Raw genomic sequence first — 13,125 nt, 5'->3', positions numbered from 1 at the left:
ACTTCTAGTCTCAAAAGGACACAAAGAACTTACAGACAGACAGACAGAAATGGCAAAACAGCCAATCCCATCAAAGCTGGGGCCAAGTGACACTTGGGTCTGACTGGAAGTCATGAAGGGACCTGGGCTGCTGCATCAGTTTCCTTCAGGGCCTCCAGCACTGTGAACCGGAGTGGACCCTGCTTCCCACAGGTGTGCCTTGCCAGAGCCTTGCTTGTGGCCATGTTTGCTGGTCTTCCGTCTGTGTCTTCCACCCATGTCTTCTTGTTACTATGCTAGGTAGGGAACCTCAAGCATGCTGGGCAAGCACTCGACCACTCAGCCCCTCCTCCAGCCTTTGAGTGAACTTCACTGAGTCCTATTTGTGATTCTAGAATCAAGCACCATTGAATTTTGTAAAACAGAATCCCTATTCTAATGAGCTGGGGGGAGACTGGCTTGATAGCCAGGAGAAAGTTGAGTGAAGCAGAGTCAGAACAAAAAGTGATTGGTCTTAAAGTTACTCTCCTACAGAAGTGGAAAAGAGAGGGCATATACAGGGAGCGCCTTAGAGCCTTACAATGGCCAGAGCAAGAGAGACCATGGGGGAAGCTCTCTTTTCCTTTTCTCCTTTTTAAAAAACAAACAAGCAAGCAAGCAAACAAACAAATAATTTTTAAAATTTAAAGTGATTCCTTTTCATTTATTTGTTTGCTTATTTATTTCTATGAGTGTTGGTATCTGCATGAAGGTGTTAGATTCCCCTCAAACTGGAGTAACAGACAGTTGCAAGCTGACATGTGGGTACTGGGAATCAAACCTGGGCCCTACTGGAAGAACAGTCAGTGCTCTTAACCTCTGAGCCATCTCTCCAGCCCTGGAGTCTTTCAATCTAAACTTAAAACTTCAGGTCTGGGGCTGTAGCTGCTTTGTTGGGTATTAGCCTAGTGTACTCATGGCCCTGGATTTGAATCCTAGCACTCTAAAGTTAATTTTTTAATAATAATAATAATAATAATAATAATAGGAACTATATGGTCTCTGAGCAAAGTTCCTGATAGAGCAACCTGTGCTCAGAAACTTTCTGTTTTACTCTAATGCAATGACTCTTGGGGTGACAGAGCAGCAGCTTGGGCTTTCAGTTTCGCCTCTGTTGTCCTAGATGAAGACACAGGCTGCAGATGGCAGGTTCACAAGCTCATGCTGATGCAATGAAGACCTCACACCACTCCCTTAACTCAGGGGTTCCAGGAACTTATGGGTTCAACACATCAGGCACTGTTTGGATAGCATACTTCATTGGTGCCATTTGTCTACAGGGAGCAAAAGAGGCGTGCCTACCCTAAACACCTCACCCTGTCTCCCCTTCATCTGGTTGTTGGTCAGAGGTTTTTCATAACTATGACAATAAACCTATAAATAAATAAGAGTATTAACTGTTTCCCTGAGTTGTGTAAGCAGTTTCAGCAAATGACTAAACCATTGAAGGAGTAGCAGGAAGGTCAGAGAAGTTCAGTGTCGAGGCTCTCAGGAGATGTGCAGTCAGTAAACTGCTTCTGCACAAGTGTGAGGGCCTGAGTCTGGATCCTCAGCACCCGTGGAAAAAGTCACATACATAGCAGTGAGTTCACTTCTGTCCCTCATAAGCATACACATATGTCACACACACACACACACACACACAGAGAGAGAGAGAGAGAGAGAGAGAGAGAGAAACAGAGACAGAGACAGAGACAGAGAGGGAGGGGGGAGGAGGAAGAAGAAGAGGAAGAAAAATAGGAGGAGGAGGAGGAAGAGGAGGAAGAGGAGGAATTTTAATTCAACAACACAACAACATGGGCACTCTGGCAAGGTTGTGATCTGACTGTAATACAGACATGCCCTTATTATATACCTTTAAGGTAAAATCAGTTTGTAGAAGTAAGCAGCCACATTTGAAAGTGACATCTAATTGAGGGCCAGACAAAGTGACAAATCAGAGAACGATCTGACAGAATGAGGATATGCCCAACTCTCTCCAGAGCAGTATAGGAAAGAGAAGCTATTTAAGAGCAGTGCGGGGAAGAAAGTCAGTTAGGAGTCAGTACAGGGAATGCAGTGCAGTGGGGTTGAGTTCATTCGTTAGTTCACGCAGTTCTGTGTAGGGCAGCAGAGGTTGTTGAAGCCAGAGACTAAGAAGGAGCCAGAAGATTAGAACTAATTGCCAGAGTTAGTTTGAGGCCAAGGACAGCAATTCAGTGAGAAGCTGAGAGAAGCCATGTTGGATCAGTCAGCTTGGAAAGGAGTTTGAGCCAGAATAGCTGAGTTAAACCAGTCAGTCAGAGTTCAGAAAGAACTAGGTAGGGTGAGCTAATTCAGCTGTAAGCCCTCAAGATGGAGAGAGAGAGAGAGAGAGACAGACAGACAGACAGACAGACAGACACACATACACACACATAGAGACACCACACAAAAAAGCTTTCTAATATTAAATAAAACTTAAATGAGGCTGTGTGCCAGACTCCACAGAACAAACCATCACGGAGTCGTTCACACCAAAGTTTCTTATTAAGTCAAAACTTCATTGTTTGCTCTTCTAAAAAATCAGGAGAGGTGATAGCCAATTTCCCAACAAGCCGATTTCAGCCAACAGGACAGGCAAGGCCCCTCTGCTTCAACCTTTTTGGGGAAAGTAACTTTAGAACCACTAATCAATCAATTGCTTTTGTTCCTTTTCTGGACCTCCCAATCTTTTTCTGGTTATCATGCACTCAGCTAATCAAAACTGGGCAGTTGCCTGCTTCTAGAATCACAACACAAGTCAATGAAGATCACTCAAAGATGGGGAAGCTGCTTAGTGGTCCAGCATTGGCCAGCTGCATACTAGGCCTGCACTACACAGCTAGTGCAGCAAAGAAGATAAAAAGATCAAGAAGACACTGGCAACTTAGTGCATTGTGTATTTTAGTCAGGTGTGGTGGTGTAGACCTGTGGTACTAGTACTCAAAAGGATAAGAGAGGAGGATCACAAGTTCAAGGCCAGACTAAACCACATAGCAAGACCCTATTTGTTTTTTGTTGTTGTTGTCTGAGACAGGGTTTCTTGGTGAAATAGCCCTGGCTGTCCTGGATTTGCTTTGTAGACCAGGCTGGCCTTGAACTCACAGAGATCTACCTGTCTCCTTGGTGCTAGGATCAAAGGAATGCACCACCATGGGTGAATTCCCGTAAAGAAATGTTCCTTGCAGTCAGCAATGGACCTGGCAGGGACTCCGAAGAAGAAAGCAGCAAGTGCCATGGGGGCCTGTCCCAGTGTTGGCTCAGGGCACCTGTAGGAGAGTGTGGCTTACCCTGTGACAGGAAAGGAAAGAAGTGCTCCCTGGGAGGGTCAGAGTTTGTGCCAGGGCTTCAGGATTTAGGCTCAGTGCCAGGTCCAGCTTCCTCTAGTGTTTTGGCAACAGACTAAACACCTCTGTTGACGTTTGAGTGCTCTTGAGGTCCTGGCTTGTGGACACAGAGGGGCAAGGCACAAAGAAACTTGGGCTCTGGGACGTCCAAACTTGCGTTATGTCTCAACAGAGTCTCCTAGGTTTGGTGGTACGAGGCTTTTCAGGACTAGCCAATTCTATTTCAGCTGGCCCATAGTTGAATTAAATTCCAGTATTTTCTACCTAGAGTTAGTGCAACATCCCCAGGTTAAGGGCTCAGTCCCACCGGGTACCACAGTTCAGATACAAGTGACTAATCCAGGCTTCAGTTAAAAGACAAAATTATAGTGAGTTTATTTGAAAAAAAAATATATATATATATACACAAATACATACAATTTTTCAAATCATATTTATTTATCTGTTTGCACAGCTGTGACACACATGTGGTAGTCAGAGAACAACTTTTGGGAGTTGGTTCTCTCCTTCTACCGTGTGAGTCCTAGGGACTGTCCTCAGGTCATCTTGCTTGGTGCCATGCTCCTTTATACACTGAATCACCCTATCTGGCCCCCATCCCCTTTCAAGATAGAGTTTTGTACCCAGCGTGGTGGTGCATGCCTTTGATCCCAGCACCAAGGAGACAGGTAGATCTCTGTGAGTTCAAGGCCAGCCTGGTCTACAAAGCAAATCCAGGACAGCCAGGGCTATTTCACCAAGAAACCCTGTCTCAGACAACAACAACAAAAAACAAATAGGGTCTTGCTATGTGGTCTAGTCTGGCCTTGAACTTGTGGAGTGACACCCACCACAGCCTCAGCAGGAGGAAGCACAGGAGCAAACTGTTTTCCCAACATTCAAGAAACATAAAACGTTTAACTGCCACAGTACATGACGGCAGCATCTAGAAGCCCGAGAGTGAAACTGGAAGAGAACTTTGATCCAAATGTGGAGGTATGGAGGTGGGGTCTTGAAACTGAATGTCCCATTGTCTGACAGACTTCAATGTCGTGTGTGTGTGTGTGTGTGTGTGTATGTGTCTGACAGACTTCAATGTTGTGTGTGTGTGTGTGTGTGTGTGTGTGTGTGTGTGTGTGTATGATGGGACCTAGAATCACTTGGGAGACAAATCTCTGGCAGGCCTGAGAAGCAGGTTCTAGATGGGGTTAGCAGAGGTGGGCAGACCCACTCTAACCATGGGAGGCACTATCCTATGGGCTGAGCTGGGGTTCCACAATACAGGGAACAGTGCCGAGGGCAGCCTTCATCATTTCTGCTCTCTGTGGGTGTAATATCATCAGCTGTCAAAGGCTTTTGCTGCCAAGATTTCCCCACTGTGATGGACCCTCCGAGTGGGAGCCAAAAATAAACACTCCCTTCAAACTGTCAGGCAGTTTGTCACAACAATGAGAAAAGTAACTGCTGGACATGGTGGCACATGCCTTTAATCCCAGCACTTGGGAGGAAGAGGCAGGTGGATCTCTGTGAGTTTGAAGCCAGCCTGGTCTATATAGAGGGTTCCAGGATAGCCAGGACCTATCTCTGTACCAACACACACATCTCACACACACACACACACACACACACACACACACACACAGAGAGAGACAGAGACAGAGAGACAGACAGAGAGAGAGAACTAGTACAGTATGTTGTTGCCATCTCTGGCATACAGGTGGGTCTAACACTCAACATCTCACAAAGCACAAGCCAACAAAGTTTCCTGATCAAACATCTCGATATGTGAAAGTTGAGATACCCTGATTCTTAGCTACAAAGGAAAAAGGCTAAAATAACGACACTGGAAGGAGAGAAGGAGACAGTTGGTGAGCTGGACTCCTGAGCCCTCAGAACAGCGTGCATGCAGGATAGCTACATGGATCAAGCACCAAAGCATATAATGAGACACACACTCAGGCATGTGTACATGTGTACACAATAACCAATGAGACAACAGATCCCATAAGGTTAAAGGTGGTTACCATGGTAACCCCCCCCCAAACAAATAGGGTGGTCATCTACCATGTGGCCGAATGATGTTTGGTGTAGAAGACACAAGAGAAAGTGTTGAATTTTTATCATCTCTTTTGTGACATTTGAAATGGTGTGCATGTGAGTGTGTGTGTGTGTGTGTGTGTGTGCCTGCACTCACACATGTACATATGCCTGAGCATGTATGTACCATGTGTAGTTAGGAGCCCTGAGAGGTTAGAAGGGAACAGCTAGTCTCTAGGCACTGGAGTTACAGATGGTTGTGCACTGCCATGTGAATGCTGGGAGCCAAACGCTGGGCCTCTGCAAGAGCAATGGGAGCTCTTATCCATTTAACCATCTCACTAGGCCAGGGTCCACTTTTAGAGGGTGAACTCATGCTTACAACAAAAGTACTTTACCAACTGAGCCATCTTCCCAGCCCTGAAATCATCTTGGACAAAGAAGTGCCTCTTATGACTTTTGACTGTGAGCCTAGCCTTTAATGGCTGAGCCATCTCTCTCAACCCATGACTTTTTTTTTTTAAGATTCATTTATTTATTATCTGTAAGTACACTGTAGCTGTCTTCAGACACACCAGAAGAGGGTGTCAGATCTTATTACAGATGGTTGGAGCCACCATATGGTTGCTGGGATTTGAACTCAGTCAGTGTTCTTAACTGCTAAGCCATCTCTCCGGCCCCGCCCATGACTTTTAAAACTAAAAAATATGTTGCCCAAAATCCAAGTTGAAACAATACAGATTCTCTCAGTTAATTTTCTCATCTCTGTGACAGAAGACTTGATGGAATCATAGAAAGGCCATGTCTGAACTCATGGTTAGAGTGACTCTCAGTCTATTGTGGTGGGTCCTCAGCTTAGGGATCCATCTCCACTAGCAGGCCCCATCACCTCCAACATGTCACTAGCAGCTGGGAGTGTTCAAGCACACAAACCTCAGATTCAAGTCACTTCAAGCTCCATGAGCAGGACATGGAATATGCAACAAGGGAAGCATGGTCCACCTTCAACTTCAACCGCTCAGCTGGTCAGAGAGCATACACCGGACCCTGTAGTTTACACATCACTGGAAAGACAGATCTCGAGGCAAATCTACCTCAGGGAGACAGTCCCTCCTGTCCTCATTTAAAGGACATTCCCTTGATTACTCTGTTTATACCTCAATGTTCTGTCAAAAAGGAAATCTCATCTTCTTTATGGAAAAATAACTTTTTTCTTTACCGTTTTTTTTTTTTTTCATTTAATGTGGATGTTAACCACAGCCATTAGAGGCTTCCAAATCTTCTTGTGAACTATAAAAAAAATGAAACCGGTTTTTCTTTTATTTTTAAATGCTCTTCAGACTCAAAAGACCACAGGAAATGGAATTGGTTCAGCCCAACGTTCAATAACAACATGGAAATCCTCTGCTTGTTCTGATCAGTTCTTTTGCAGAGACAGCCGTTTCTGATGATTAGCATTCCCACAGCTGGCTTGGTCTCTGACTGCAAATGACCTCAGCAATCAGATAGCCTCATCACCTCATTCCGGGAAATCATGACACAAATATTCAACAGGTGATTCACTGGATATTGATGGCGTTTATACCTTAACATAACGCTGGTGGGGGATTTTCCTGATAGCCCGTCTCCCACCATGAGTACATGTACATTCGGAGAAGAGGCTCAGGAGAACTTTGGGTGTTCTGAGCTATCACTTCCCACTGTATTCCTTTGAGACAGAGGCTTTTACTAAACCTGGTGCTAGGCTGGTGGCCAGAAGTTCTGTCTTTGTCCCTGGTGGTGCTGTAGATATTGGAGTCCACAACTGTGCCTGGCTTTCACATGGATGCTGGACTCTCTATGCTTGCATGGTGCTATTATCCACTGAGCCATCTCTCTCTCTCTCTCTCTCTCTCTCTCTCTCTCTCTCTCTCTCCTCTCTCCTCTCTCCTCTCCCCTCTCCCCTCTCTCCATCTTCCTTCTGTTTTTGTTTTCTTCTCTGATTTTGGAAACAAATTTTTGATCTGGAGCCTCAAAATTGAAATCCTCCTGCTTCAGTCTCCCGTGTGCTGGAATCACAGGTGTGCACTTCCTGCTAGGCTCAAATCCTCTCCTTGGTATCCATCCCCAATGGGCACTTCTCCTCCCTCCAGTTCAGAGAGAATCTCCTTTGATGAGGGTAATGCTGACATTCATAAATAAAGATGGAACCATGTACTGAAGGCTTGTCTGTGTGTCTACACTAAACCAAGCTATTTCATCTCAGCCATCAAACCTTCAAACCTCTGGGGAGGTCTGCCTGGCCCATCTTATGATGATGATATTGAAGTCAAACAGGTTGTATAATTTGCTCAAGGTTGCACAGAAGCAGAGTGGGATGTGACCCCAGGGCCTCTACCCAAAGACTTTAAACTTTGGTTGCTATCATCAACAACATCATCAATGATAGCAGAGGAAGATGATCAAGAGAGCGTAAGGAGGTTGCAGGGATCAAGGTGACAATATATCATGTATTCTTATCAGCTCTGATATTTTCCTGCAGATGTGTGAGCTCATAGCATCTTACCCATTTCTACAGATGGGGAAACCAAGGTCAGAAAGAAACAGTAATTTAGCAAAACACAGTGAGGAGCAGAAAAGCCTGGATTCTCACTAGGTAGGAGGCAGCTGAAGCACAGGTGGTCCTAACGGGAGTGCTCTGGATTTCCAGATCATAATTCTTTTGGCTAACATATGTTCATGGTGTACGTTTTCTGCATCCATACCCAGGAATAAGCCACAGGGCAGCCCAGTGTGGTGCTTCTTCCCGGACACATTCCCAAGCATCCCCTTTATGTTAGTGACCTCCTTTGCTGACCCTAACTCAGCCTCCCTCGGTCCGCAGGAACATCCCAGTAATTTCCCTCTGTACTCTGTGACCAGAGGTGGGGTGAGACTATTGTGAGGCTTGGGCTTTTATAGCCAGAGAGACCTGTTTTCCAGGAAGAAAGCTCAACTGCAGAGATGCTAAACCCTGGGGCACTGCCTCTGGGAAGAAGACTGCTTAGGCAGACATAAAGAAAAAGGAAGCAGACACCTCCTTTTTAAAAATAACTCGTTAAGTCTCATCTCTTTCAGCCCTTGTACGAGATCCCTGTGCACACCGCATGCTGGCCTAGTGTCTACCTTATTCTGTTGGGCAGCCTGCCACGCAGCTGGTGGCAGGGAAAGGGGAACTGTTGACCCAGCTTGGGAAAGTTTTACAAATGCCCCCTCATTAGCACCTGTCCCCTCCCTGCCAATGAAAAGCCAAGTCTTACCTTTAGCACAGATCTGTCTGCTTTGTATTCCAGCGCCTGGGTTGAGTGCTGTGGTTTACCAAGGCCCTCGCTGGGGCTCAACTCTTCTTTCCTTCCTGGGCCCGAGCTCCTCCTCCGATGTCCTCTTGGCATCAAGACAATAAAGAGAGCAAAGTCCTTTTCAGCTCAGTGTTTTATTTCTACGACACTATAAGGAAGTAAGTTGGGCTTTGAACTGTGGGTCCCTTGGTAACATAGTACTGGTAGACCCTGGTCTCACAGATGCTCCCAACTCTGGGACAGTGTGTTCTGCAGCCAGCACCCCTGAGGCAGCATCTGAAGGTAGCCTTAGCTCACAATTATGATCCCAGGTGGCCCGTGCCTTGGAAGCAGTGTGGATGTGGCTGACAGCTCAAGGCAGGCAGTTCAAAATTCAAATCCTGACTCTTGTTCTTCATCCTCTTCTAGTTTCAGTTTTACCCTCCTTATCTGAGAAATGGAAGCAAAATCCTCCACCTCTTCAGCGGAGGCAACACTGGAGATAAATGGGACGTTTGTGGCTCACGTCCTTTCTAGTCACCCAAGACTCAACCTAGAGAAATCACAGCCGAGCAGATACACTCTACCTTCCCTCAGTGAGGCCTCTAAGAAGGAAACATTCCAAAGGAAGGAAAGAGATGGGGGCAGTGGCACAAGTCTGAACTCCTAGCTATTGAGAGACCGAGGCAGGAGGATGTCAAGAATGGAGTCAGCTCAGAAAACATAGTGAGAAAGACCCTGTCTCTTAAACAAGGAAGGAGAAAGAGAGGAAGGGAGAGAGGGAGGGAGGGGGGAGTGGGAGGGGGGAGTGGGAGGGGGGGATGGGACTTATACTTCTTGTTCTTAGCTTGCAATATTGACACCCACATCAAAAACGCTAAGTAGGGCTAGGAATGTCCTCAACAGGCAGAGGGCTACCTAGCATACGCAAAGCTCTGTGAGTCATCTCGCGACAGATAAACCAGACAGTGGGCAGCCAGTGAGTCCTGTGACTTCAGCCCTCAGGAGGTAGAGGCAAGAGAATCTGGAGTTTGAGGGCATCCTCAGTTACACATGAGTTTAAGGCCAAACTATGACAAGAGTCCCTGTCTCAAAAACAAAAGGTAAAACCACAATTAACTAATGTAATTAAAAATAAATGTATTGGGCTGGGGAGGTGCCTCAGTGTTTAAGACCACTTGTTATTGCAGAGAGTGGGATTTGGTAAGCAGACCTGGCCCCCAGGTTCTTCCCGCACCTCTCAGTCCCTACCTGGCATGCCCTGTCCCTAACCCTGAACTTAGCAGCCCAGGGACTGGGCAACCCTCCACCGAGGCTCTTCCCTATATAATCCAGACATTTTGGTCCCTCTGCCTCTCCCTGCACCTCCCCGTCACCCTCCTTCATTCCCTCCCCCCTTCCTTCTCTTTTGTTTTCCTCTTCTCTCTCTGCTAAAGAGCTCTGTCTTCCTCCCATACCCACCCCTTTTCCCCATTGTAACTTCCCTGGCCTCCATCCTTGGGGCCCAGCTTCCCAATAAACCTGACTTTAATATACTCTGATCTGGCTTGAGTTGGCTCATTTCACTGGTAGATGAGAAATCACCTATCAACACCCACTTTAGGTAACTAACTGCCTGTAACTTGGCTCCTGGGGATCCAGTGCCCTTCAGGGGTCCTGCACTAATGTGTACAAACCACACACATGCTCATAATTAAAAATAAAAATAAAATCTTGGGGTGCACCACCAGCACTCAAGAGGCAGAGGAAGGCAGAGCTATGAGTTGAAGTCCAGCCTGGTCTACATAGCAAAGGCAGGCCAGCCAGGGCTACAAGAATGGAGTCAGCCCATAGACAGGGATACTCTGTCAAAAAAAAAAAAAAACCCAACAAAACAAAACAAACAAACAAACAAAGAAAAAACAAAAACAAACCAAAACCAACAACAAACAAAAACTTAAGAACAAGTGAGTAAAATTTACATTTTAAATGCAAAATGGTGATTTTTTTTTTTCCCTAAAGGAGAGATGGGACTTTTCTTCCTCACAAATTGAGGAAAGGCCTTAAAATATGAGAGGAAGTAGAAGATGGTCCCCTAGAGGATGGCTTGGTTTGGGACAGAGATAAGTCCCCAGCTGCCAGCAACTGAGGAATGCAGGGGTCACAGAGAGAGTGGGGAGGAACCACAAGGCAAAAGGTCCTTTTGAAAGATGAAATTTCAAGACCTGAAAGTCATATAAAGTACTCAGAAATTGCTGGTTGTTTGTGAGTCTAGAGGCTGCCTGGGGCTGAGAAAAAAGAAAAACAAACCTGGGTATGCCCCGTAGTTAAAACATTCCTGGGAACATCTTGACCATAAGATAAAGATGAATGTGAAGACATAACAGGGCTATCTTGTCTGGGTCAACACCACCTGGCCAGAACCTCCCCTCTGTCTACTGCCCCTTGACGCTGGTAAAGTCATACATCAACTGGTTGCTATGTGAACAAAGATAAGCCCCCAGCCCACAGGAACAAAGTCCTGATGCCCTTTTGCTAACATGTAATCTTTCTGTTAATGTTTGAATAAGCCAATAGTGTGTCTAGTGTGTCACTATGCTGAATTCCACACCCCTAAGCCCCTCACCCCATAAAAACCCCTAGCTTTCGAGCCTCGTGGCCCACATCCGTTATCTCCTGTGTGGGATACAAGTCAGGCCGGAGCTCTGTAATTAAACGTCCTCATGCATTTACATCAAGATGATGGTCTTTCGTGATTTTTTGGGTGCACGCCGAGTCGGGAATTGGGTGGGGGTTTCCCCACTAGGTTCTAACACTTTCTCAGTTGTCAGGCACCGTTTCCTGATTTCTGCAGTATTAGAGTTTCATCATTTTGTTATCTTAGGGTGCTTAGCAGTAGCGTCCCAGAACTCTCCCTGTTTCACACAAGAGAACCCCAAGTATAGGAGACACACAAGTCCCACCCAGTCTCTCTCTTCTGGAAACCATCCCATGTAGCCGGGGACTCTGCCCTAGACATTGTGAGATGGTTCTTGCGTTGGCCGCAGACCTGGCGGTAAGCAGTCGCGGTGGAAGACAGGCAGGAAGGGAGACGTTTTTTATTATTGGCTTAGACACGTTCGGGGTTTTGGGCCTGTGGCTATGGGACTTTCTTAAGAAAGGAAATTGATCTTGAAGTTATTCTCATGCAAATTGCAGTTTAGACAATCCTACCCCGTTTTTTGTTACCACAGAAGGCCAGCGCTGGGGTTGGGGTGCAGAGGCTGTCGGGGCCCTTAGCTCCTAGATCCGCCCGCGCCCCCTCCCGCTCCCCCCTGCTTCCCGCCCCACTTTCACCCAATCCACCTGCGTAGCTCCTGCTTCCGTGCCACAGCCGCTACCCTCTGTGCAGGGCAACCGTCTCACCCGGGCGCAGCGCCTCTCTCACACTCACAGTGTGCTCTGGGTAGGACCTAGGATTGTGCGCAGGCTGCCGCGTGTCGTCCTGGTATCCAGGGGCCGGCTACAGTATTCTTAGCAACCAGCAGGTCCCTGCAGACGGTGGCTATGGACAACTACTGCTCGTTCCGGTGTACACACACTACTGTCTCCCATGAAAGCCCCACCCCTCCGCTCAGCAGATGTCAGGGCCATGGAGTCCCCAGGGGATGCCGAAGGCATTGGGGCTGGAGCGACTAGCTCCAAAAGCCTTGCTGGCCACACCGTGGGATCCTAAAGAAATGCAAAGAGTCACATGGAAATTCGGATCACCAGAATCAGACACCACAGTGAAGTGAGCACCCTGCCACTCACCACTAGAGCGACACTGTCCATCCAATAACAAACCAAGTGGTCAGGGTGGTGACCCAGCCTGTCATCCCAGATCTTTCCAAGACAGTCCCGGTGACTTAGTGAAATCCTGCCTTTCAATAGGAAGGAAAACATCAGCCAGACTGTTGGCTCAGGCTTGTAATCTGCACTTAGGAGACTGAGGCAGGAGGATTGCTGAAAGTTAAAAGCAGTCAGAGCTACAGAGGGGGAATTTCATAACAAAATAGAGAGGTGTTTTTTTAAATTACATTTTATTTATTGGGGGTCCATGGGAGCATGTATGGAGATCCAAGAACAACATGTAGGGGTCCATTCTTGTTTTCCGTCACGCTGTCAAGCACAGCAGCAAGCACCTTTACCTTCTAAGCTCTCACATGGGGCCCATGATGTTAGCTTTTCAAGACAGAGTCTCAAGTAGCCGGACCGGACTTGAGCTCCTGATGTGCCAGGACTATAGGCATACTTCACACCCAGCCTGTCTTGAACGAGAGATTCTGACACTGGGCAAGATGAGTCTGGTACAACAGCTTAAATGCTCCGAGTTGTACTCGCACAGGAAACAACACAGATAGAAGCTTTGGGGCGCTGAGGGGGTGCTGAGGTGGCGTTCCCCAGATGAGGATGTTCCGGAGACAAGCCACATAGCGCCGTGGCTCTTC

General features: G+C 46.9%; 1 protein-coding gene across 1 annotated transcript in view; it reads right to left on the bottom strand.

Annotated features, from left to right (window-relative positions):
• The window catches only part of Tmc5 (transmembrane channel like 5), a 77,987-nt gene extending 65,738 nt beyond the window's left edge, over positions 1–12,249 (bottom strand). The window contains exons 1-2 of the mRNA XM_021166418.1: positions 12,002–12,249; positions 8,660–8,783 (exon numbers count right to left, since the gene is read on the bottom strand). The gene's annotated coding sequence lies outside the window, so the exon portion shown is untranslated. The remainder of the gene's footprint in view (positions 1–8,659; positions 8,784–12,001) is intronic.
• Between the last annotated feature and the right edge of the window lie 876 nt (positions 12,250–13,125).

This window comes from Mus caroli, chromosome 7, assembly GCF_900094665.2.
Source record: "Mus caroli chromosome 7, CAROLI_EIJ_v1.1, whole genome shotgun sequence".
NCBI lineage: Eukaryota > Metazoa > Chordata > Mammalia > Rodentia > Muridae > Mus > Mus caroli.
The sequence above is the reverse complement of the archived record's forward strand: the minus strand, read 5'-3'. Positions and strand labels throughout refer to the sequence as shown.